This window comes from Bos javanicus, chromosome 21 (assembly GCF_032452875.1).
Source record: "Bos javanicus breed banteng chromosome 21, ARS-OSU_banteng_1.0, whole genome shotgun sequence".
NCBI lineage: Eukaryota > Metazoa > Chordata > Mammalia > Artiodactyla > Bovidae > Bos > Bos javanicus.
In genome coordinates, this window is record NC_083888.1 from 43,520,219 (window position 1) to 43,547,500 (window position 27,282).

Genomic DNA, 27,282 nt, shown 5'->3' on the forward strand with positions numbered 1-27,282 from the left:
GGATGCACTTTAGCACTATAAAGCAGTTTTCTTTGAATAGTGGGAAATGGAAAAGTTTCATTAGTTCAGACCAGGATGTATATGAAGGTACATTTTGAAGCCTGCTGTGCATGTGTATGTGTGCACGTGTACATACATACACTTACACTTTAGAAAGCTCACAATACTAGCAGGAATATTACATAGCTTGCAATAATGAAAGGGATGATGTGAAGGGGGTGTTATTTTAAATCCACTCTTGTATACCCAAAAAAGGTATATTATTTGGAAGGACTTTGATACCGGTGTATTTTACAGTTTGACAACTTGAAACTTTGTAAACTGGCAATTGGGTATAGACGAAGGTATCCATTTATCTCATATATGTCTTGTTGAGGCAAAGCTGTCAAGAGAAATCTTATCACATGGTGCCCCATTTGTTTTCTATGGTGATTTATGATGGTTTTGAAAAGGTCTTGTGATCCCATAGGCTGCCACGATTCTCTGACTTTTCTCTGTCAATGGATCAGATTTTTGACATTTTCTGAGAGCATTCAGAAAAGATTTGATAAATCAGCTTGTGGTGTTTATTTTAATTGATCTGAAGCCCATGCCTTCAAGAATTCATCAACCACAGTTGACAGGGGCTGGGTGTGCTGCAGTGGAATGAAAACACTGGCCAGCCATGCTCCTGTGGTGATGATATAGATATTTTGTTGAAAGTTTATGCGCACCGACGAGGAGATGTCATAACTAATTTAGTATGTTGTAAATCTCTTGACACAGATTCTAATTCATAAATCTCATCCATCACATGTGATTCATGAAACGATAGACAACCTTTGATGAGAAGGTACTTTTGTCTGTGTTCCAAGTTCCTTACATTTTTCCTTATTCAAATATAAATCATTCCAGAACAACAGACTTCTATTATGAAAATGGAACTGTAGAGGTCCTTCATTCTTTCGCTTCCTTTCTCACACCTGTAAAAAGCAAAACTCTCTCTTTGAAAATAAGGATGTGTTTCTAGGAGAGCAACGAGATAGAAGGATAGGCAGTACGTGTACATGTGCAGTGAATATAGAAAGAGACCATGTTCAAAGAAATGGCAAAGGTGAATGTTAACTGCTTTTCTACAATGATTTTAGAAAAGACAGAAAATTGGAATAGGACTTATAGTCCTTATCACTAACTTTTTTCAAAATTAATTTTAATTATATACCTAACTTGGTTAGTTATGTAGTAGTGTTGATTGCTCAGTCATGTCCGACTCTTTGCAACCCCATGGACTGTAGAACACCAGACTCCTCTGTCCATGGAATTCTCCAGGCAAGAATACTGGAGTGGGTTACCATTTCCTTCTCCAGGGGATCTTCCCAACCTAGGGATTGAACCTAGTTCTCCTGTATTGCAAGTAGATTCTTTACCATCAAATATTTGTTTTACTCAGAGGTTTCCTAAGTTTACTTGGGCTACAAATTCATCCTTCCTCAGGTTGGCCTTATTGATTTATTCTTTTCGACTTGACTGATAAATAAACAGGCCATCATTCTTCTCAGAGAGTCAACTATCTGACAAAGGCGGGCTCAGAAAATGGTTGGCACTTACAACCTTAGTTAACAGAGTGATTTTTTCCTATTTTTCTGAGCAATCTAAAGCCAACATGAGGTGATATACCATCCAACTAGCCTGCTAGAAAGTTAATAAATCTGGTCAGATGTGGGAAGGCTTTACCATTAGCAAAAGACATATGTATAATTTTATTTACAGCTTAGTCATTTAAGTGATTATGGCAACTAGAACTATACCAGTGACTATGAAAGTGAAAGTCGCTCAGTTGTGTCCGACTCTTTGTGATCCCATGGACTGTATGGTCCATGGAATTCTCCAGGCCAGAATACTGAAGTGGGTAGCCTTTCCCTTCTCCAGGGGATCGTCCCAACCCAGGGATCAAACCCAGGGCCTCCCATATTGCAGGTGGATTCTTTAGCAGATGAACCACAAGGGAAGCCCAAGAACAATGGGTGGGTAGCCTATCCCTTCTCCAGAGGATCTTCCCAACCCAGGAATCAAACCAGGGTCTCCTGCACTACAGACAGATTCTTTACCAACTGAGCTATCAGGGAAGCCCTATGGCCTTTGCAAAAAGACAAGATGCCACCTTTAAGAAGTCTCCAATTATGCCAAATGGTGGCGTTGAAACAACACATCAGGTGGTAAAGATAAAGTAGAAGTGGATATGGAACTATAAAAAAAGAAGGACAAAAATCTATTTATGGACCTTGAAAGATGCTTTGAATTAGGGTCAGATAGAGGAAATAGAACTGAACTTTGGGCTTAAAGGAAGAGTTAAATATGATATTATAGCATCCAAATACTGTTAAAAAACACTCACTTTTCACAGCTAAAATATAGGGACATCAGAGTGTTTATGGCAAATCAATTAGTTGAGTCTGGAATCTAGGATTTCTTTTCCTGTCTGATTGATAATAGTCCACATACCTTGAATCATTGTGTGTAAATTTTTTAATGGATTATTCATGATAATAAGAGACATAAATCCACTTAAATCTTACAATAGAGGAATTCAATTTTATATAATTATCTCCATACCCCATCTTCATAAAAGTTCTTGTATAAATAGCCAGTAAGTCCTGAAACTGGCTAATATGCATTTTCCTAATTATCTTTCTCTTCAGATGAATGTGGTAGCAAGTCATAGATTATCTGAAAGTAAAGAACAGTCAAAGAATAAGAAATAAAGGACCCGGATAACTCACCAATTAGAGAAATATCCCTTTTATTTTCAAAACCAAAATAAGCAAATTCCAAGGGGTGAAACAAATGAAAGAAGAAAAAGGCACAAGTAAATGCATTCACCTTTCCTCCAGCGCTCATGTCCCCTTCCCTTGAAGTGCTCAAATGTTAGAAAGGAAGAAACTCCGAGAGGGGAAAGGTCACTCAGAAAGAAGACACAGTGCAAACGCCATGTCTGTAATGGAGGGCAATGTGAAGTAAACTCCTGCTCTGAGCCTGTAATGAGAGAGAAAAGAAATGAAGAGCTGGAAAGGTCCACTGTCAGAATTTACTATAGGTAAATTTCAGTGACTGAAAGGCACAAGGACCAATAACCATTTGCCTGAGACAGAAATGATGTGAAGTGCTGAGTCTGCTTAGCCCATCTCTCTCCCCAAGTGTTTGGCTCCTGATCTTTCAGACCACTGTTCTCTGCCTCAGAACTCTCCTGATTACCACTGGGTTCCAGTAGAGTAGGAATAAACATGAATCAGATACAACAGATTAAATGAAGTCTATTAGGTCCAGAATCGGGATATATCAATATAAAGTGGAAACATAGAAGGAGGCTTTCTTTACAGCTAACATGAAAGATGAATTCTTGGGGAAAAGGCCATATTATTGAAAGTGCTAGAAACATTTGCTATAATCGTTAATAGCTCTCTGCTATGCCAGCATGATGAAGTTGCGAGTACCTTAATAATTCAGGCAACCATATATGATTTTGTTCTTTACTTGACTGTCTGCCAATTTAATCAATTGATAATGAACCTGATGTTTCACGTGTAAGAAAATTAAAAAGAAACACTAAAAGGATCAAACACTCAAATTCTACAGAACAGATTTGACAGATCTTTAAACATTGATCCTCCCTCAAAGACGCAAATCATATGGATGTGGTTGTAGCATTAATCAAAATTTCAGATCCCATTGAGTTCACCCAAGTGTTGGCCTTAGTTATTTACACCCAGATTGCAGCTCAGGAAAGGGATTGAGACACAAATGTGTTGCCTGCAGTTTGTCTTTTCGCCGATTATTCAAACTTAAAATCAGAAAAGACTCTGATGTCTCAAGTTGTCCCATTTTGAGAGTTGAGAGCAAAAATGAAAAGAAAGGAAGTTGCTGAAAGGAAGAATGAGGTAGAGATTTTTTTTTTAATCAGCCAAAACAGTATTAATAATTCTACTTGCCTGGCACCTAGCACCATGCTAGGTACAGTTGATAAAATACAGAAGAGGCACTGTAGATAGGTGCTGTATTTTTGGACCTGACATTCTAATTAGAAGGATAAAACATCAAAACCTATATAACAAAGAACCACTTTATGAACAAAAGAGCATGGCCAAATTGGGCTGTGAATTTGGAGGCAGCTAGACGAGTCAAGGAAGGCTTTATGGGGAGAGGTGGATCCACTGAACTGTAAACTATCTAAAATAAAAATAGTAAGTCCAATTTTCTGCTGAAAATACTGGTCATAAATAAAAGTGGAGAAATTTAGATCGGCTTACAAAGCGGAATGGATTTAGTTAGTTGCTCAGTCGTGTCTGACTCTTTGCAACCCCATGGACTGTGGCCCGCCAGGCTCCTCTGTCCATGGGGATTCTCCAGGCAAGAAGACTGGAGTGGGTTGCTACTCCCTTATCCAGCGGATCTTCCCAACCCAGGGATTGAACCTGGGTCTTCCACATTGCAGGAAGATTCTACCATCTGAGCCAATATTTTCCAGCAAACCTTCAAATGCTTGTGTTATGATTGTCACCACACCCTAACTCCCATTTTGTTCCCCCTACAGTTGAAGTGAGTGGCAATTTAGGCCAGAATAACCCTGGAGGCATATTCGACACCTCTTTTTATTATTCTCCACATAGAATACATCAGCATTTGGATGCACCTTCAAAATACATCCAAAATCTGATGCCTTCTCACTTCCTCCCAGCCACCACTATGGCCCCAAGCCACGTCATCTGTTGCTGGATCTCTGCAGTGACCCCGTCAGTGTACATCTCTTGCCCCACAACCCGTCAGCCACACGGTCCTGTTCAAATATCACTGAGATCACACTACTTTCCTTCAGACTCTCCAAGGACTTCCCATCTCAAAGTGTCAAAAGTACTTTGAGGTCCTTTGTGACATGAGGCTGTCCCCTCCCCACACCCTTTTTATTTCTCTGATTTTTATCCCCTTTTGTCTCTCCATTCCAGCCCTCCTGCTTGCTCAGCAGGCTCCACCCTCTCAGTAACCTGGCGCTTGTGTTTGTTCTACATGGAACCCTCTTCCAGGATAGCTACCTGTTCCTTTATCTCCTTTGAGTCTGTTTGAATGTCACATGCTCAGTGGGCTTCCCTGACTACCCTATTTAAAATTACAAACCACCTCCTCCATGCTCCCTGACACCCCAGTCCTGTTCTCAGGTTAATTTCTTTTCCATAATACTTAGCACTCACTCGTGCTGTATAACTTAGTTACTGCTTTTGTTTATTATCTGTCTTCCACCCTCCTGAGGTCAGGAAACTGTGTGTTTTACCATTCTCTGAGACATCCCATCACCTAGAACAACATGTGGCACATCTTAGATGCTCAATAATATCCATGGGATAAATGGATTGTGGAGCTAGAGTCAAGGTCATCATGGCAAATGAGGGCAATTCTCCTGGAGTTGTGTTGCATTTGCATTTGTTTTAAGGAACAGATTTCTAATTCAAGATCCAGGAATTGGATTTGGGGGCCTTCTGAATCCCTGAAATGGGTGCAAAATGTTGTGTTCACCTATGTTTTTATGAGTGGAAGTGAGGTTTTCTTTTTAGCTTTTATCAGCTTCTCAAAGAGTCTTTGACATAGAGGTAAAGAGAATCACTGGCTTAGAGTATTCCACAGCACTTGAGGAGAACTCCCTAGTTTGTTTTCATTTTACAAATTAGAGTACTCATCATTTTAAATACAGGAAAATTGATAGACCGAAAGATGCTAAAAGTTATATTTTCACAAGTCCAAACAACCTTAGTGAAAGTGAAAGTTGCTCAGTCGTGTCGAACTCTTTGAGACTCCATGGACCATACAGTCTATGGAATTCTCCAGGCCAGAATACTGGAGTGGGCAGCCTTTCCTTTCTCCAGGGCATCTTCCCAAGCCAGGGATCAAACCAGAGTCTCCTACATCTCTGGCAGATTTTTTACCAACTGAGCTCTCAGGGAAGCCCCAAACAACCTTATCATTTGGCTAATTCTGTCACTGTCAGCTTAAATGGAAGGACCAGATGTCAAAACCGGTCAGCCTGGCAGAGCCCCATAAGATCAATTCCTTTGAATTTCCTCAGCATTTGTACATGTGGTTTATACACTCTCTTGTCCATTCGTCACCTTGAAACTGCTTTTGGCCTATTCTGTGTATGTATGTGTGTACAGAATGAATATTTAATTGTTTGTTAATAAAGTAATATTGAATGAATGAAGTCACAACTGAGATAACTACCTGTGGTGCTATATTAAATTAGTGGTAAAATCCATATTATTTGATTTCCAATCCAGTGTGTTTTCTACTTGACTGTATAGGCTCTGTCTTGGTGCAAGATGACCTTCTATATAATTAGAAACATAAATAATGTACCAAGAACTCTTGTATTGTAATCTTGGTCTTAGGAGGGGCCTAAATGGTGACCTTGGCACTTGCTCTGCTTTGATTACTTAAATTTTTAAATGGGAATAGTATAATCATCTAGTTGGTCTTGACTAAGTAAAAATATAAAATATAAGTCAACCTATGTTGTCCCACGGAGAAGGCAATGGCACCCCACTCCAGTACTCTTGCCTGGAAAATCCCATGGATGGAGGAGCCTGGTAGGCTGCAGTCCCTGGGGTCGCTAAGAGTCGGACCCGACTGAGCGACTTCACTTTCACTTTTCACTTTCATGCATTGGAGAAGGAAATGGCAACCCACTCCAGTGTTCTTGCTTGGAGAATCCCAGGGACAGGGGAGCCTGGTGGGCTGTTGTCTATGGGGTCGCACAGAGTCGGACACGACTGAAGTGACTTAGCAGAAGCAGCAGCATGTTGTCCCAATCATCACCAACTTGTTTTAATTTCTGAGCAGAAAGCTGTAGGTATAAACATCATAGGTAAGACTACTCTTCAAAGTAGCTAGTATATAGAAGGTTCTGATACAGTGAGGAATAGTCTTTCCTTTACAGTTAGGGGAGCTGCTACCCTGACCACTTGTGACAATAGGGATGAATTCCTTTGAAGAAGTTATGGGAGAGTTGGGGCTGATTTGCCGTCTATAGGGTCGCACAGAGTCGGACACGACTGAAGCGACTTAGCAGCAGCAGCAGCAGCAAAGAAGCAATAGTGACTTAATGAAATTCTCTATTTCTGTTTTTGGTGAACCACCTGTATCCAGCAAGTTAGGTAACAAAGCAGGTGTTAGGACTAACTTTGCCTGAAGACACTGGAGCTTGCTAGCTGGCATCATTCCAAAAGCATGATGAAATAAGCTGTTAGATATGTTGTCAAAGAGATTGATGGTATCAACTATTTTGAGGTTTCCTCTGATTAATTATATAGGCAACATAACTGTTCACCAAAGGTAATGCAAATAATGATAGTCATGTCCTGGCTATAAAGAATAGAAAATAATAAAACAATATGGGAATCAGTGACCTTTTTGATCCATCAAATATCCTATTGGAATCCACTTATACAAATAAACTTTCTTTTCCCACTTATTTCTACCTTCCATTTGTGGGCTTACAGACTTGTTAGAGAGTGATAGGATCTTAAATGTTTAATCAACGATAAAACAGAATCTTCAAAGATAAATTCATAGCCAAGATCACTTGACAGGGTCAGATCAGATCAGATAAGTCGCTCAGTCGTGTCCAACTCTTTGTGACCCCATGAATCACAGCACTCCAGGCCCCCCTGTCCATCACCAACTCCCGGAGTTCACTCAGACTCACGTCCATTGAGTCAGTGTTGCCATCCCGCCATCTCATCCTCTGTCGTCCCCTTCTCCTCTTGCCCCCAATCCCACCCAGCATCAGAGTCTTTTACAATGAGCCAACTCTTCGCATGAGGTGGCCAAAGTACTGGAGTTTCAGCTTTAGCATCATTCCTTCCAAAGAAATCCCAGGGCTGATCTCCTTCAGAATGGACTGGTTGGATCTCCTTGCAGTCCAAGGGACTCTCAAGAGTCTTCAACACCACAGTTCAAAAGCATCAATTCTTCAGCACTCAGCCTTCTTCACAGTCCAACTCTCACATCCATACATGACCACTGGAAAAAACCATAGCCTTGACTAGATGAACCTTTGTTGGCAAAGTAATGTCTCTGCTTTTGAATATGCTATCTAGATTGGTCATAACTTTCCTTCCAAGGAGTAAGCGTCTTTTAATTTCATGGCTGCGGTCACCATCTGTAGTGATTTTGGAGCCCCCAAAAATAAAGTCTGACACTGTTTCCACTGTTTCCCCATCTATTTCCCATGAAGTGATGGGACCGGATGCCATGATCTTCGTTTTCTAAATGTTGAGCTTTAAGCCAACTTTTTCACTCTCCACTTTCATCAAGAGGCTTCTTAGCTCCTCTTCACTTTCTGCCATAAGGCTGGTATCATCTGCAAAACTGAGGTTATTGATAATTCTCCCAGTAATCTTGATTCCAGCTTGTCCTTCTTCCAGTCCGGCATTTCTCATGATGTACTCTGCATATAAGTTAAATAAACAGGGTGACAATATACAGCCTTGACATACTCCTTTTCCTATTTGGAACCAGTCTGTTGTTCCATGTCCAGTTCTAACTGTTGTTTCCTGACCTGCATACAAATTTCCAAGAGTCAGATCAGGTGGTCTGGTATTCCCATCTCTTTCAGAATTTTCCACAGTTTATTGTGATCCACACAGTCAAAGGCTTTGGCATAGTCAATGAAGCAGAAATAGATGCTTCTCTGGAACTCTCTTGCTTTTTCCATGATCCAGCGGATGTTGGCAATTTGATCTCTGGTTCCTCTGCCTTTTCTAAAACCAGCTTGGACATCAGGAAGTTCACGGTTCACATATTGCTGAAGCCTGGCTTGGAGAATTTTGAGCATTACTTTACTAGCGTGTGAGATGAGTACAATTGTGCAATAGTTTGAGCATTCTTTGGCATTGCCTTTCTTTGGGATTGGAATGAAAACTGCCCTTTCCCAGTCCTGTGGCCACTGCTGAGTTTTCCAAATTTGCTGGCATATTGAGTGCAGTACTTTCACAGCATCATCTTTCAGGATTTGGAATAGCTCAACTGGAATTCCATCACCTCCACTAGCTTTGTTCGTAGTGATGCGTTCTAAGGCCCACTTGACTTCACATTCCAGGATGTCTGGCTCTAGGTCAGTGATCACACCATCATGATTATCTGGGTCAAGAAGATCTTTTTTGTACAGTTCTTCTGTGTATTCTTGCCATCTCTTCTTAATATCTTCTGCTTCTGGTAGGTCCATACCATTTCTGTCCTTTATCGAGCCCATCTTTGCATGAAATGTTCCTTTGGTATCTCTGATTTTCTTGAAGAGATCTCTAGTCTTTCCCATTCTGTTGTTTTCTTCTATTTCTTTGCATTGATCACTGAAGAAGGCTTTCTTATCTCTTCTTGCTATTCTTTGGAACTCTGCATTCAGATGTTTATATCTTTCCTTTTCTCCTTTGCTTTTCACTTCTCTTCTTTTCACAGCTATTTGTAAGGCCTCCCCAGATAGCCATTTTGCTTTTTGCATTTCTTTTCCATGGGGATGGTCTTGATCCCTGTCTCCTGTACAATGTCACGAACCTCCGTCCATAGATCATCAGGCACTCTATCTATCAGATCTAGGCCCTTAAATCTATTTCTCACTTCCACTGTATAATCATAAGGGATTTGATTTAGGTCATACCTGAATGGTCTAGTGGTTTTCCCTACTTTCTTCAATTTAAGTCTGAATTTAGCAATAAGGAGTTCATGGTCTGAGCCACAGTCAGCTCCTGGTCTTGTTTTTGCTGACTGTATAGAGCTTCTCCATCTTTGGCTGCAAAGAATATAATCAATCTGATTTCGGTGTTGATCATCTGGTGATGTCCATGTATAGAGTCTTCTCTTGTGTTGTTGGAAGAGGGTGTTTGTTATGACCAGTGCATTTTCTTGGCAAAACTCTATTAGTCTTTGCCCTGCTTCATTCCGTACTCCAAGGCCAAATTTGCCTGTTAGTCCAGGTGTTTCTTGACTTCCTACTTTTGCATTCCAGTCCCCTATAATGAAAAGGACATCTTTTTTGGGTGTTAGTTCTAAAAGGTCTTGTAGGTCTTCATAGAACCGTTCAATTTCAGCTTCTTCAGCGTTACTGGTTGGGGCATAGACTCGGATTACTGTGGGTACTAGCAAACTAAAATTACAGTCGGGGACTTCTAGGTCTTTCCTCTTTGCACGTATATACATTTGTTTCAGGGTCTTTCTGACAGTTCTTTCTCTTTCGTCCTTTGTGTATGTGTAAGAGAGAGAGGGAGAAAGAGAGAATGAGAATGAATATGAATCTGTAATCATTTAAGTATATTAAAGTTCATTATTTATCTTAATGAAAGTATCAATAATAGTTGTATAGAATTTATTTGTGAAGAGGGGAGTATCTACAGTTACAATATTGAATTCCAGAAATAGTCACTGCATTTCCCAAAATGTGCCTGCCTTTTTCAGATCATAAGTATTATAAATATCTCAAATGTTGAATATATGAAAAGCAGTGCTTCTTGTACAAGATCTTATATAAGACTTAAAAATTCTCCAGTGATGTCTACCTCCCACTGTGTTTAAGGCAATTAATACTTAACACCTTTAGCAATATTCCCTAGAGTAATTATTAAACATAGACTATTGGGCCATCATTAACTTATTGGGAAAGATAGAATCAAAGAATTATAGAACAAAAACTGCATTCAGTGCCTGCACTACTCTTTATTATGACAAGCAATACTATTCATTCATTAACAAGTATCTATTAAACAGCTGCTGTGTGACAGGCACCATTTAAAGTGCTGAGGTTAAAGCCAGTGAACAAATCAAAGGCTCCTACCTTCATGGAGTTTATATTCCAGTGAAGGGAAATAGACAGTGAACAGAAAATGCAATCAAGCAAGTTGATTATATGGTACTTAAGGTTATAGGTACAAAGGGGCAAAAAGTAAGAAGGTGAAGAGAGATTATGTATTGTAGTGAGGCTTCCAATATTAAATATTCATATGTTTGTTAACAGTAAAGTACTGTACTTACTGCTGAAACTAGATCATCTATAATATTATTTCCCTCAAGCTACAAGCAGAGCATCAAAGAACTAGGGAAAATACAATATATATGTGTGTGTGTGTGTGTATACAGACATATTATTGTCACATATATATATATATTCAGTAGACTATGTGATTTATTATTCATAGAGGGTAGAACTTAGTATAAAATGACATTTTTATCAAGGAGCAATTTTAATAAACATTTTTTAAAAGATACATGCAGAGATCTTCACAGCATTATTAGAAAAACTGAACTAAGATAACAAACATGAGATCCTGATGAAAATTCCTCACATACTACACAAATAAAAGTTGTTTGTCTTTTTTATTCCATAGTGACAGACGCTCTTGTCACTGTTTAGGTTTCACTTTTGTAAAATCCAAGAACTGTGGCAATTTTGGTTCCAGCTAAAATATTCTTCACCATGTCTGTATCAGAGAATACCTTAAAAAATAGAGAAAAAAATCAAATGTACTGTTTAGATACAAAGATAATCCATGGACTATCTTGTTCCCATGACTAAATTATATCTGTGATCTTGAGTCCATTCAGGCCTTCACATAACAGCTAAAAATGACTTTTCAGCTGGGATCAAATACTGTGTCCTCCCTGAGAATAACAGCATCCTTATTCATGCTGGGCAGCGGATTCTCTCCATCTTCAAGGTTTTTCACTCACATCATTTTGCAGTTTCCTGCCAGACATCAAGAACAAAACAGGGATGGGGGGATTGAAGTAAAAAAAAAAAAAAAAATTAGATATTTATTTGTGGACAGTGGTGTTAATGAACACATCTCTGCCTGTGTCCCCAAACAAACTCCTTTTCACAACACTGTGGAAACTAAGCACTGTTTGTATTTTGTAGCTTGTATTTCTGATTGTATTTCATAGGCTTTTCACAGCAATTCTGCTTAGTCACTTAAGAGTTTTCTTTTTAATCAAGAGATGTCCAAAGAGCCATGTAAATGGACATTCAGAAAAAGGTTTTATTAAGTGTTTGTATGGGCCATCAGAGTCTTAGTCCAAGGTTTTCAAAAACAGTGAACAAGATTCCTTGACACCATACTGGACATGGATGATTTTAAAGTTCAACCTTTGGAAATAGAATTTTCTCCTTTGCCATAAATTCTATGTCATAGAATTTCTCTCACAAGTTGTGTTATGAAACTAAGGGAAAAACAGCTTATCTCTTTTGTCTTAAAGAGACTCCTCTTTAAATGTTCAGCAAGATTTCTTGTTCGTTATGAAGAGCCGGTTATAAGCATTCAGGGGGCATACAGCTCAGGTTTTTAATAGGATATTTAGGACTCCAAGATCTATCAAAATGGCCTTCTCCGATGGATATTCAGGGTGTCAGATATTCAGTATGCCAGAACACAGGTTGGAGAACTGTGAAGGAAATATAAAGTCAATGAAGAAGGTAGCATTCGGGGGCTTCAGGGAGTACAAAGATAATTGTGGATCAATTGTGCCAGACAATTTGAAGCAACTTAAGACTGCCGTCAGTACTTTAATTGTTTCTGCTGCAGAGTTTGAAAGAGCATTTAGTTCAATGAATGATGTGTTAACACCTAGTTGCGATGTTCTGTCCATTAGTTGCATATCATCTTTGTCTTTTTATTAAGCTGGTTGGTCCACTGTTCCACATGCTTAAGCCTAAAGATTATGTCAAGAAGTGGCTTGTAAGTGGCGGCTTGAAAGCCAGAAATTGTAGAAATGTGACAAGAGAAGCTCTCAGCTCTTCTGTCTTACTTTTATTTTATTTGAAGAGTCTGAACTGTTTCCCCCTCCTTAAGCCTGGGCTCCTGGGCATTGAGCGAGTCAAAAACTACAATTTTCTCATGTAATGAAATAGGCTAAAACGAGATCATGTCAGTCCTAAGTTAGGTAACTTTTTCACTTTGGGAAAATCAATAATACCTCCCCTATGAACACCCAATGTATGGTGGATGGAAAACTATATGCGGCCCTCTAAGGAGTTACTAAGGGTCCCCTTGAGTCTATCAGCTCTATGTCTACATGGAATATACCTCGAAACAGGAGAAATGGGAAATAATTGAGGCTCATCATCGGAATTGCCCTTTCGCATTAGACTCTTTGGTGCCTATGCTTTAAACAGAATTTTGTTTTGGGTCCCTGGGTATTCTTTCCTATAATGCAGATGTGAACTTGAAAAGTTATGGACTGCAGAATCGAATGTGTTTGTCTTATGATAGCAATGGGGCTTGTATTCAATAGCTTACTTTTAAGCACATTCTCTCTAGTCTCTCATATATTCCCATTTTCTCCACTTGCCATTCATTTATTCTTACTTCTCCTTGTCCAAAATTTAAGAGAGACAGCATTGTAGGCACAATATCTCCTCTCTGTCAGGTCCATAGCCGTTTGGCTTTGTTGTGCTTTTCCCCCGCCTTTTCGTACCTTTTTTTGTTCTGGCAATAGACCTGAAAACTTACATCATGGGAGTCAGTAGCTTGTGACTTCAAACAACAGGCATTCAAATTCAAGTGATGATAGATAGCTCATGATTAAAATATCTCTCTTTTCTTTGTGCAATGAGCCAGCAAGATTCTTTGAGAGCATTTAAACTCTAATGCTATCATACTTCAACATTCTTCTCCAGAATTCTTCACATTCACAATTTCTCAGGAGAGGGTATTAGCTGTCCAAATTCTCATCAGTGCCGTTGTGCTCAGCTATAACCTTGAACTGTGCCTGGCCTTTCTTTACTCCCTTCCAAAACACACTCCCGGAGTTACTATTTATTTTCTCTCCCCACGTATATATCCACTGAGAAAAGGCACCACTTAAGCCATTACCAATTTTGAGTTTAAATACTTTCACTTGAAAGTCTGCAGGATTTTTATCTGATTGGTACAGATAATTTGAGGGGGATTCTCTTTTGCAGCAACTTGGGAAGTAGCTCCGTCTTCTTGATGATAAGTTGCTGAGAGTAAAGGAAGAAAAGAGCATTTCAGTTATTGAATATTTAATTCTGGACAGCAGTTTAATCAGGACTGGGATTTGGGCAATGGCTCCAGCCCCCTCCTAACTTCGTATAGTTTCAGTTCTTAGTATTCCTTAATTATCCCACTGAGATGTTTGAGAAGCAACTAGTAGTAAATGAACTTGGCAAATCAGCTATTACCCAAGTAATGAAATACAAATACATATGTTTGACAATTCTGCAGGGAAATTTTTTAAGCCAGGATTCTCAATGGATTGTATTGGCCAAGAGAGGGAAAAACAGGTGTTGTTATCAAACCGTATCTACAAACAGTTTGACAGGAGTTTTAAAATAATGCACAGATTTTCCTTGCCATGAATTCCAAACATGTCAATTAACCTATGGAGAATCCTGATTGTCAAATAATGAATCAATAGACACCCCACAGGACAGCGGAGGGAGGGCTCGCAATGACGTCGGGTTAAATATTCAAGGCTTTCTCCCAAACAGTATATCTAAGGATGCATATCAGCTTCACATCTAACCTCCAACAAAGCAGAGATCAGCTCTACTGAGAAAATTGATTTTATTCAACAGTAAGGCAAGGGAAATTAGTAAATTCAATATTTGTAGAAAGAAAATAAGCGAAGCCAGCTATTCCTGGTGGTCTGAGACTGTTCTTTGTTTTGGTAATTATGCCTTTATGTTTTAGGGCTCTTATTTACATTTTCAGAAGGGCTTGAAATAGTTCATGCACCGAGGTTCCCCTGTGCATCCAGGTTCTTCTACTGTGCAACAATAAAGTTGTCCCTGGACCCATACAAATTGAAAATGAATCCTAACTTTATAGAAAGTGCTGCTTTGCTTCTCATTGTTCGGAGCTTCTTTAGAGCTGAATCACAAACTAATGATCTCCACTGCAGCCAAGTCCTTGGTGTGATAGTATCTCATTGTTGTGGAGCCCACATTTACATAATGCAGAGTCTAAAATACCTTTGAGTTCCAGAATAGAACGATGGAAAATAATTGTATCCCAGTTTCTGTTGCACCTGGATAGTAAGACACAGGCAGAAATAGAGCAACGGGCTGAATTTACTAATGTTTGCTATTGGATGGTAAGCCATTCTAAAGCTATGAAAGCCTCCCAAACCCCATAGGTCTCCATTTTGCCATCAGCCGTACCAGTTTAAACATTCTGCTGCAAGAAATATTGACAGGTCAAGTACAGCTGGGAAGAGCACGTGTCCCAGTGGCCTTTACACTGACAGTTTCTCCCACATTAAAGAGTTAACTAGCAGCCAACCAGCTCGAAGTGGGAGCTAATGAATGAAATGGAGATTGATATAGACTCTCTTTGGAGGTGCATCGATCTGTATCTTGTGAACTCAGCTTAGGAATTCTGCAGGCAGCATTGCCTGAGTAACCCTGGCATGGTGCCCATTAGCAAATAACTCTTTTAATGTTGGTCTTCAATTGATATATTTATTGTATCACATATTACAGCGACCCTTCCCTCCGCTGCTGTTGTATGTGATGGTTGTGCTATCAAGCTAAGGGAGAGTTCAACAGGGTGCATTTGAGTTTGGACAGCATCAATGAAATAGTTAATTAATTGCATCCTTCATTTGCATGTGATGTATCTTAAGAGGTCTTACTGGGGTACTGAATCTTCGTCTTTGCTATCCCATCTAGCAACAATGAATTTAATTAGGATTTTAGACCTTGGCAAAGACACGATCTCTTAGAATGCTATCACAATGACAATAGGGTTTAAAATAGTATAAGACTGATTAGTCTCACAATCTCTAATAAAGATAGAATCTGTGTAACTGATAAGTCTCAGAAACAAGCAAAGATATTGTCTGGTTAAAGAACCAAATGGTGACGTGCTAGATATTGATGGAGTCCAGTATGTCATCTTTAAGCCGTACTTCAGTGGGCCCTTTTTATTTAGCTGTGGTTCTCTAAGTTTATTAAGTTTAATATTCGTCAGAATTATAGTGGGGCCTTGGTGGTTCAACAGGTCTGGAGTGGGGCCTAAAATACGTATTTTGATCCTTTCTCAGTTTTGATGCTGGTGATCTGTAGACTTTAACTATTTCAATGGTGATGTAAGACATTAGAGACAATGGAATTAAGAGGCGCTCAGAGGTCAATGTGCCAAAAATGTGAACTACTAAAATGTTAGCCTAAACATATGTATTAGAAATAGCAATATTCATCACAGTAGCTTCACTTCGGTGACTGTTCTGTCTGTGGAGGTGACTTTTACCCTTGGAACTGGGCTCCTTTCACCCCATTTCCAGAATCTGGGGTTTGGGCCTCTCCATGGACCAAGGATCCAAGCCCACTTCCTCATACACAGGGATTTCTGCTTTGATTCCACTTCTCTCCATTGCTTCTTAACTTCCCATGTAGTCATATGGGGTGGGGTGGGGGAAGCCCCTTTTCTTTCATCAACACATGCTCAAAGGTATTTCATTATACTAGCTTGAAATTATTGTCAATATGCTAAATGAATAAACTGAAAACTTCCCTAGTGAGATAACCTAGAAAAGCCAAGTGTCTCCTTCTGTAGGGAAAGATCCTGAGTCTATGGAGTTTGGGCAGCTTGTACTAAGAACTAAAGTCCACATCTCCTTAAATCTGTCTCTACTGCTCAGGTTTACCAAAGAATATCTAGCTTATTGTCTGAATGCAAAATTATCTCAAAGAAATCCGCTGCCAACTCTCTCTCTTACTGGAACAAAAAGCACCTAGAATTATTTGTTAGTAACATAACCAAGCTCATCCAGAGAGAAAAGTATATACTACAGTCCCGTCTGAGCTAGTTTAGTTGCCAGAGAAACAGAAGGGAATGGAACAATGCCTAAGATTTCAGAAGCAGTTTATTTCTTCCCGGGAAATGATTCAGGTCAAAATAACAAAATGTTGGTCATTTCAGGGTGCCTGGCACATGACTAAGCACTTGTTGTTGTTCAGTCACTCAGTCTGACTCTTTGCAACTCCATGGACGGCAGCATGCCAGGCTTCCCTGTCCTTAACTGTCTCCCAGAGTTTGCTCAAACTCATGTCCATTGAGTCAATGATACCATCCAACCATCTCATCTTCTGCTGCCACATTTTCCTCCTGCCCTCAATCTTTCCCAGCATCAGGGTCTTTTCCAGTGAGTCGGCTCTTCCCATCAGGTGGCCAAAGTATTGGAGCTTCAGCTTCAGCATCAGTTCTTCCAATGAATATTCAGGGTTGATTTCCTTTAGGATGGACTGGTTGGATCTCCTTGCAGTCCAAGGGACTCTCAAGAGTCTTCTCCAACACCATTTCAAAAGCATCAATTCTTTGGCACTCAGCCTTCTTTATAGTCCAACTCTCTCATCCGTACATGACTACTGGAAATCCGTAACTTTAATATACATGGACCTTTGTCAGCAAAGTTATGTCTCTGCTTTTTAGGTGGCTCAGATGGTAAAGAATCTGCCTGCAATGCAGGAGACCTGGGTTCTATCCCTGGGTTGGGAAGATCCCCTGGAGAAGGGAATGGCTACCCACTCTAGTATTCTTGTCTGGAGAATCCCCATGGACAGAGGAGCCTGGAGGGCTGCAATTCATGGGGTCGCACAGAGTCAGACACGAGTGAGCGACTTCTGCTTTCACTAGGTTTGTCATAGCTTTTCTTCCAAGGAGCAAGCGTCTTTTAATTTTGTGGCTGTAGTGACCGTCCACAGTGACTTTGGGGCCCAAGCAAATAAAGTCTGTCACTGTTTCTATTGTTTTCCCATCTATTTGCCATGAAATCATGAGACTGGATGCCACGATCTTAGTTTTTTGAATGCTGAACTTTTTCACTCTCCTCTTTCACCTTCAAGAGGCTCTTCAGTTCCTCTTCGCTTTCTGCCATAAGGGTGGTGTCATCTATGTATCTGAGGTTATTGATATTTCTCCCAGCAATCTTGATTCCAGTTTGTGCTTCATCCAGCCTGGCATTTCGCATGATGTCTCTGCATGGAAGTTAAATAAGCAGTGACAATATACAGCCTTGATATATTCCTTTCCCAATTTTGAACCAGTCTGTTGTTCCATGTCCAGTTCTGTTGCTTCTTGACCTACATACAGGTTTCTCAGGAAGCCGGTAAAGTGGTCTGGTGTTCCCATTTCTTGAATTTTCCAGTTTGTTGTGATCCACACAAAGGCTTTAGCATAGTCAATGAAGCAGAAGTAGATGTTTTTCTGGAATTTCCTTGTTTTTTCTATGATCCAACAGATGTTGGCAATTTGATCTCTGGTTCCTCTGCCTTTTCGAAATCCAGCCTGTACATCTGGACGTTCTCAGTTCACATACTGTTGAAGCCTGGCTTGAATGATTTTGAGCGTTACCTTGCTAGCATGTGAAATGAGTGCAATTGTGTGGTAGTTTGAACATTCTTTGGCATTTCCCTTTCTTTGGGATTGGAATGAAAAACTGACCTTTTCCCACCCTGTGGTCGCTGCTGAGTTTTCCAAATTTCCTGGCATGTTAGTGCAGCAATCTAACAGCATCATCTTTTAGGATTTGAAATAGCTCAGCTGGAATTCCATCAGCTCCACTAGCTTTGTTCGTAGTGATGCTTCCTAAGGCCCACCTGACTTCACGCTCCAGGATGTCTGGCTCTGGGTGAGCGGCACCCCAGCACTGGTGCCTCTCAAAATGCGGTGTTTCTAAAATGTCAACAGGGCTTGTGCCACCCCACCCCCAAATGTTTATGTTGAAACCTTAATCTCCAAAGTGATCTATTTGGAGGTGAGGCCTTGGGGAGGTAACTAGGACATGAGGGTGGAACCTGCACAAATGAGAAGTGCCCTTATGGGAAGAGCCAAGAGAGAGATTCTCTCATTTTCCACTGTGCGAGGATACAGCAAGCGGGGGCCCATCTGCAAACCAGGTCTCACCAGACACTGAATCTGCTGGCAACCTCAGTCTTAGACTTCTAGCCTCCAGTACTGTGAGGAACAAAGCTTTGTTGTATAAGCCACCCAGTCCATGGTAATGTGTTAGAGCAGCCCAAGCTCACCCAGACAGTATGCATAATAAGCGCACAAGTGCATGAGGGGAGCAGCTAATCTTAAATTCATGCAGAAGGAACAGATTTGCTGTGGATAAAGCAGTGTGCCTGGAGATTAGGAGTTCCGTGAGAGCCCAGGCATGGGACTGAGCACAGGAGGCAGTGTGTGCACCAGGGAATGTTGAAAGCAGTGATTCCTGGGAGGGTGTGACATGCAGAGACTGAGCTGGGGGGAGGCGTCTTTCTCTAGCACATGAATATGAGAAGAGCAGCAGATATTGGGTGTGTGGAGAGGAACAAGCAAGGGAGCTTTGACTCACTGCATTTAGAGGCAGATTAAGTTGCAAGGCCCTGGGTGATACTGGGATGGAGACGTAGAAAAGGGGTGATCCAAGTCTGAGGTCTCAGGAATGTCCCATAGCAGTGAACCACCCATGTGGCAGCTGAAGCCACGAGTATAGTAAAGACTGGTTAAAACTGTGGTTCTCAAACAGTGGTCCCAAGCCAGAGCAGCAGACTCCCCTGGAACTTGCTTTTCTAAGCAAGTTCCTTGCTTTAGAAAGTTCCTTGGGCCCCACCCCCAGACCTATGAAATCAGAATGTCTGGGGGTTAGGACCCTGGTCATCAGAGTCCAGCCATCCAGGGGATTCCTGTCTTCCCTCCAGTTTGAGAAGCACTGGTTTAAGGAAAGTGTCACATGAGCACAGTTACAGGGCACAGTTTTCTCAGATGTGAGCAGACAGGTAGGAAAGGAAGCAAAGTGGGGAGAGGGAAGTGTTTGCAGAAGGACGAACAGTTAGTAATGTTGACTGCTGCAGAGGCTGGATAGGAAGAGGCCTAGGACCTGCCCATCAGATCTGACAGCTAGTAGATTGGTGATGTGGCTATGGCAGTTTCAGAGCAGGCCATCTGGAGTCCAGTTTCCAGAGGGTTGCTGAAGGAAGACTGTGTGAGGAAGTGGGGATAAGGAGCTTAGATTACTTTTGCAGCAAGCTTATCTGGGAAGGGGAAGAAGAGAGAGAGGGGAGTTTTAAGCTGGAGGAGAGGTACCTTCAAGATGTACAAAAGGTGACATCTTGGGTTTGTTCCTGGACCCCAGGGCAGGAGCCAGGGAGGAGCAGAGGCTGCAGACACAGAGGTGACAGAGCAGAGTCTCACCTTAAACATGGTTTCCCTTCCCCAGACTCTCATGGCCTCAGTTTAAACATTTAATCACAGCCTTCTTCTAATTGTGACAGCAGCCTCATCGCCTAACATCAGACACAGCCCAGATGTAATATCCTGTATGAGGCACAGAACTGTCACTGCACACTCAGGTGTCCATGCCCTGGACTGGTGCCATCTCTTGGCTTCTCTGTTGCTTCCTCCCACTGTCCTTCGCCAGCTCCCCATGGTCAGCTTGGAGAATCCCTTCTTCTGATCCGTAAAGACCCATCTTCTCTCTGAAAGTGTCCCTTCTCCCCTAGGCAGAGTGAGTTGACTCTTTCCACCTTTAGCCCTGTCTCTCACTGCAGTGTGGCCATGCTCTCAGGTGTCTGCATCAGGGACTGGAAACACAACTGGACCCCACTGACTTTTGATTCCGCTGCCCCACGCAGTGTCTGCCCATCCCAGGGGCTTCCTGGAAGTGTATGAAGGGCCTGTGCTTGGTTTCTGCATTAGAGATTCACTCTTCCATCTGCGTTTTTTGCCTGCCTCAGGTCTCTAAGTTTGTCCGAATACAGATAGGTTTTGCAGTAGCAGTTTTCTCTCTAGGATGAAGGGTTTCCTACAGTGTGGGTTTCATTACTTGAGCTGGAGCTTCCTGGAGTTGCCCAAGTGACTCACCTGTGACATATGAGGACCTTTCCAAAGCTGCAGTTAGCCTGGGAGAGTTTCTAAGGAAGTCGAGGCTAAACCTTGAGAATCAAGTAGCCATTACCAAGAGACCATAAAACATGGGTATTCCAACCAGGCACCAAGGCAGTGTGGCCTCCAAGACTCATCAGCCAGGCAGCTCTTCCTAGAGCCACACGATAGTGAAATTCTGAATGCCATTGCCTGGCACACCAGCCTCCTCAATGTCAAAACCGAACACCATGATCAAACACTCAAAATGAAAATGTCCTTGTTGGGAAATTTCCAGCATCTTCATTTCCCCCCTGCTCCCAGGCTGTCAGCAGGAGAAGAACATACACAGATAACACTATTGTGCACACACACAGTAATTGCAGGTTTAAAGACTAAAGGGATTGGCCTATTTGCTCTTCTTCTACTAGAACCATTATATCTATATTTGTTTTCCTTTAGCATCAATGTATATGGAGGCATTTTATTTTTTCATGATAAAAATAAGCTTTTTATTATAGGCTTGAGAAAAGCATTGCTAACGTGGTGGTGAAATACACTGCTTTCTTAGGGGTCACTTTTAGTACTGGCAGTAAAGAATGAGTTCCCAATAATGATCTAAAGATACTGAGAAGTGAATCTTTTTCATTGAAAGTTAGTCAGGAATCTATCAGAGAAGGCAATGGCACCCCACTCCAGTACACTTGCCTGGAAAATCCCATGGATGGAGGAGCCTGGTAGGCTGCAGTCCATGGGATCACTAAGAGTCGGACATGACTGAGTGACTTCATTTTCACTTTCCACTTTCATGCATTGGAGAAGGAAATGGTAACCCACTCCAGTGTTCGTGCCTGGAGAATCCCAGGGACGGGGGAGCCTGGTGGGCTGCCGTCTACGGGATCGCACAGAATCGGACACAACTGAAATGACTTAGCAGCAGCAGCAGCAGGAATCTATAATTATTCTTATATTTTCATCTTCAGTACTGAAATCTCTAGTTAAAATGTGAAACACTCTATCACACCATGTCTAACTTTATAATAAAAATGACCAAGAATCATTTCTAGCTTGCAGGACTCAGCTGGTATGTTTATAAAGTGTCCTTGGGTTTAGATCTATTTAGCACCCCCTTAATGGGGTCAAATATAACAAATTTTTCTCCATATATGATGGTGAAGAAGTGATCGGAAGAAACTTTTCCATGTAGCGTCAGGAAACTTTTCCATGTAGTGTCAGCTTTGTTCACTACTTTAAAGAATTTTCAAGCTTATAAAGCCCTGCTTTTTCATCATGGGAAAAAATAGATTATACATCGTTCAGGAAACAGAAAAAAAATTATAAGGAGATTTTGCCTATTGATTGTCAGGAACCCTTGACATTATTCTACAGAGAGGCCACATAAAATCAATACATCTTAGGCAAGCTTTAATTTATTTGTAGGTTCTTACAACAAATGACTTGCCTTTTTTGTTTGCCATTTTTCTTTTTCACTTTTGCACTCATGAGTAGCTACGGTTTTCATCTGTCTCGTTATTAAGCACAAAACAAGATGATTGTGTCATTATTACCGTCTATTTTTTAAGGAGAATGATTGCCACGCATGAAGGAAACACCCAGGAATCTAGAAGTTGTGCATAAGGTGCTGGTTGTGAAGCATTGCCCTCTGCCCCCTTGCCTAAAATGCAGAATCTCCTCCACCAAGGAGCTGGACCCGACCCCAGATCATATACTGCGTTTTTCTTATGCCTGTGCCTCCTGTGAAGAAATAGCTCCCACCACTCCCCAACCTCTGTGCTGCCTGGTTTCTGTAAGGTTAGTAGCTTATTTGAAAGGAGGATGCTTTAAAATACACAACTTTATAAAAGGAAGGATGGGATATTAAGAGGACTTGCTTTGATGGTGTTGATTCTGTGCTGATGATGGGGACTATCAGAGAATTTGGAGTGAAAAGTATTGGACATGTCCACCTACCAAACACTACTGATTATGTGTATGCACTCTGATAAACATTTCCTCTTTATATATTTCAGAAATTTTTCTTTTTGGTATTAAATCAGTGTTGCTGCTGCTGCTGCTGCTAAGTCACTTCAGTCGTGTCCGACTCTGTGCAACCCCATAGACAGCAGCCCACTAGGCTCCCCTGTCCCTGGGATTCTCCAGGCAAGAATACTGGAGTAGGTTGCCATTTCCTTCTCCAATGCATGAAAGTGAAAAGTCAAAGTCGCTCAGTCGTGTCCGACTCTAAGCGACCTCATGGACTGCAACCTACCAGGCTCCTCCATCCATGGGATTTTCCAGGCAAGAGTACTGGAGTGGGGTGCCATTGCCTTCTCCGAAATCAGTGTTAAAGACAATTAAAATGCAATTATTTAATCCTCATGGTCAAACAGATGAGCTGTGTCCTCCAGCTGCTCCTCCCAAACCAGGACTCTCAGTCAGCACGGCTGTGTTGAGGGGGTGGTGGGGGACACGCCAGAGTCAACACCAAGCTGGGCCTGAACCCTGTTGTCCTACTTACCACCTCTGTCATATTGGGTGAACTCATAACATCTCTCCTTAGTTTTCTCATCTGTAAAATAGAGAAAATAATATTACTAGCCATGTCGTCCTATTCTGTGGGTTAAATTTCAGATGTATCGGATGTGGTAAACATAAGTACTCAGTAGACATTGGCTATTATTATGTTTCACTGCCAATGGGAACTCTGCCTTGGGTAGGTGCTTGGCTTCTTCGGTGAAGACTGTCAGCCCAGGACTAGAAATGTCCAGCCTCAAACGAGGAAGTTTGAAGCTGTGTAACTGTGAGAGCAAGCATTTCAAAGCAATTCTTTACAGTGGTAATGGATGTGGCAAATGTGTGGATTTTGTTAGGATTTCTTCTGACAGCCATGAACACAGATATATTTTAAAGTAATGTAACTGTCCTAAATCTCGAGCAGGGAATACAATGACTTCTAGTATTATTTTTCACTTCTCCAATGACACTCCAGAAGTTATATTTGATAAATTCCTTAGAAGTTATTTGACTTAGGAAGGGCCCTGTACCATTTAACCTTGGTTTTGTTCTACTCAGACCTGTGTCCAAGGCCCATCTAATGTAATATATCACAAAGGTTAATACGCCAAGGCCTTCCCAGAGCATGATTCCCTGGGACCGCTTTTAGGGAAAACGACCTTAAAGTGAGGCTTTTTGCAACACCGGTAACTATTACCAGTCTAGGTTTAAGTATGCCTCTTTTAAGCCCATTTCTCCTCTATAAAAAAGCATAAGAGAAAAAACCTAGTGCGTCAAGAATCAGGAAAGGTGGATAAATATACATAATCTTCTTTGGCTTGGCCAATCTCAAGAAATAGAAGCTGGAAACAAATATAGACTATCAAGAATTGTGCTGCTCTTAAAAATGATTAGTTCTGCTTTATATTCATGATCACTGAAACTGCCATGTATGATATAATCTGGGAAAGAAGTTGTCTAAATTTTTTTTTAAAGAAAGTTATAATTTACTTAGCTTTTCTTGAAACACTAAGGACTTGCTAGTAGTTTTATATAACCTGGCATCTAGAAGGAAATTCATGCTAAAGACGATGATAACAGATGAAGGGTTGGAGGTTGTATATTCTCCTCTTTGTTCCTGGTCAAGAATATGACCTTTTCTTTCTGAGTTCAGATACATGAGTCACAGTTTTGGGCTGTCCCCAAACTAAATTGCCCTGCCACGACATGCTCTTCCGTGCGTCACCAGATGAGTGTTATACAAGAATATAAAGTTTTTCATGTCAATAATTATCCTTTCAGAATCTGTCTCACATGATGCTCAAACACCAGCTGTAAAGTGGCATTTTTAAAAGAGGAAAGTAGAAAGGGTACCTAACTTCACCGAGGTCCCTTAGGAATTTAATGGTGAAATGTACACCAAGGCCTCCTCATCTTTGGTTCTACTTGTCATTGCTTATTATGTTCTTAAAATGCCACTATGATTTTTACAAACGTGACTCTTGTTTGCTGCTTCATCCCCACTCCCCAGGGAAAACAATATCAATTGAACCTGCGTAAGTGCTAAGTCGCTTCAGCCTGACTCCAGAGTGTCTGACTCTTTGCAGCTCTATGGACTGTAGCCTGCCGGGCTGCTCTGTCCATGGGATTCTCCAGGCAAGAAGACTAGAGTGGGTTGCTATTTCTTCTTCCAGGGGATCTTCCCGACATAGGGATCAAACCCCTGTCTCTGACATCTTCTGCATTGGCCGGCAGGTTCTTGACTACTAATGCCACCAGGCAAACCAGATTTACTAGATTCTAAATGCAAATCATATCATCCCTATCGGGCAAGTGGCCTGTAATAGTTTCCTGGAAGGTCTACTTGAAGGTTACGTAGTACTCACCTTTGTAATATGGTCTGGCATTTCATAGATTTAGTTGGTCTGTTGACATAGTTTAAAGAATCTCTACAAAAATGTTTACAATGCTGATGTTTAAATAATTGAAACTCAAAATTCTTCAATTTAAGAAATGGTTCCCAAGAGATAAAAGCTTATACAAATATTTATAACTCCATTTGATTTCAACCATAATATTTTATGGGTAAATCAGTCATGAAAAATTAGTCTGCTAATCAAGGGCAGAGTCTCATTCATTCATGTATTTGATGAGCAGTAACAGAGGCCTGTGAAGTATAAAAACAATACCCTGTATACTTTGGGATTAATGGGGAGAGGGAAGTATCATCAGAGGAATAACACGAAGAACAAAGTTCCTGCTCTAGGTGTTGAAAATCTAGTTGTACAAATACTCAGACGTGAGCCAGCCACATTTTGTAGATAAATGTTTATCTGTAGAAAAGATTCCTGGAAGAAATGTACCCAAAAGTCATTAGTGGTTCCCTCTAGGTTATAGGATCACAAGTGATGCTTAAGTATCTTTTTATAAGTTTTCAGTTTCTAAGTTTTCCAGACATACTTCTTTAGTAGGGCTTCCCAGATGGCGCTAGTGGTAAAGAACCTGACTGCCAGTGCAGGAGACCTACGAGAGGCAGGCTCGAACCCTGGGTCAGGAAGATCCCCTGGAGGAGGGCATGGCAACCCACTCCAGGGTTCTTACCTGAAGAATCCCACGAACAGAGGAGCCTGCAGGGCTATAGTCTGTGGGGTCACAAAGAGTCAGACACAACTGAAGTGACTTAGCATGTAGCATTTCTTTAAAAACAAGGAAAAAACTCTTGAAAGCCCCTTTAAGATGACATCTCCGTAAGTGTGGGTTTGATAGCTTTTCCAATGAAAGGTTATCACTCACTTTTCCTTGGTTTACATTTCGTCATCTCATCTGCTACTTCTGAAGCACAAAAGCTTTGGGCTGCGATAGACCTTTATTGGTCCTCCCTGCAGTAATCAAGCAAGGCCCCTGACTCCTAAGAATGCACATTTCCTTGCTGTAACGTTTATGCCTTCATAACTTTGTGCTAAGGTGCTTATCACGTCTGACTCTTTGTGACCCCTTGGACTGCAGCTTGACAGGCTCCTCTGCCCGTAGGATTCTCCAGGCAAGACTACTGGAGTGGGTAGCCACTTCCTTCTCCGTCATAACTGTGGTTCTAGGTAAATATGAAGAAGTAGCATGGTCACTAACCCGAACATCAAGTGTTTGAGAGACTAGTCAGTTTCCTCACATAGCTGTCCAAAAGGCTTCTATAGTTGAGCATATCTGGTAAAGAAACTGTGAGTTTTAACTCTCAACTTTGTCATCTGACGCCACTCACCTCCTAACTATTCATATTACTGCCTACCACTGGGAGGCAATTCCTTTGACTATATCTCAGCTTACGAACAATGTAGGAGGGAGGAGCTGCGGCTCATTTTTAACTCCAGTTCTGGCATCTTTCTCCTGATGGGGGTCCAGGCACCCCCCTCCCCACTGTATATTCACATTTAAACCTCCGGTGATGTCAATACAGCACAACTGTACTCTTAATTTTCTTGGCGTTTACCTCTATCTATAGTCTCCTGATATTTCCTTTCATTCAAAATAGATTACCATTGTCCCCAGCTTTGATGCCTCCATTTCTCTCATGAACAGTTACAATTCTTGGTCCTAATTGTACACAGTAGCATCAGCCTTTTTATTTTTCATACTGAATAGATGGAGGAAAAGAAGACACAGCCACGGTGAGAGTTTACTGAGCGTATTGTCTGGCAGAAAGTTTTTTACCCCAAGTAAATTTCTCATTTGTTTTTTCGAGTTTGTGTTCAATAATTCATCGATTCCCAACAGCAGGGAAGAGTGAGAGATTTATGGTGTATGATTGTGTCATGTCTTGTTTTATCATGTCGATAGATAGAAAATTGACCACAACTACAAAAGCCTATTTATAATTCTATTTGATCACCATGGGAACTCATCAAAACAGAGGGCAGCG

The 27,282-nt window shown here is 41.1% G+C and overlaps 1 protein-coding gene and 1 long non-coding RNA gene across 5 annotated transcripts in view; one reads left to right on the forward strand and one right to left on the reverse strand.

Moving 5' to 3' along the window:
- Positions 1 to 27,282, forward strand: part of NPAS3 (neuronal PAS domain protein 3) — a 959,432-nt gene that overhangs the window by 763,134 nt on the left and 169,016 nt on the right. The gene's annotated exons all lie outside the window — the stretch shown is intronic.
- The window catches only part of LOC133234418 (uncharacterized), a 29,611-nt gene continuing 12,000 nt past the window's right edge, over positions 9,672 to 27,282 (reverse strand). The window contains exons 2-3 of the long non-coding RNA XR_009732132.1: positions 23,395 to 23,445; positions 9,672 to 14,008 (exon numbers count right to left, since the gene is read on the reverse strand). This is a non-coding gene — a long non-coding RNA (uncharacterized LOC133234418). The remainder of the gene's footprint in view (positions 14,009 to 23,394; positions 23,446 to 27,282) is intronic.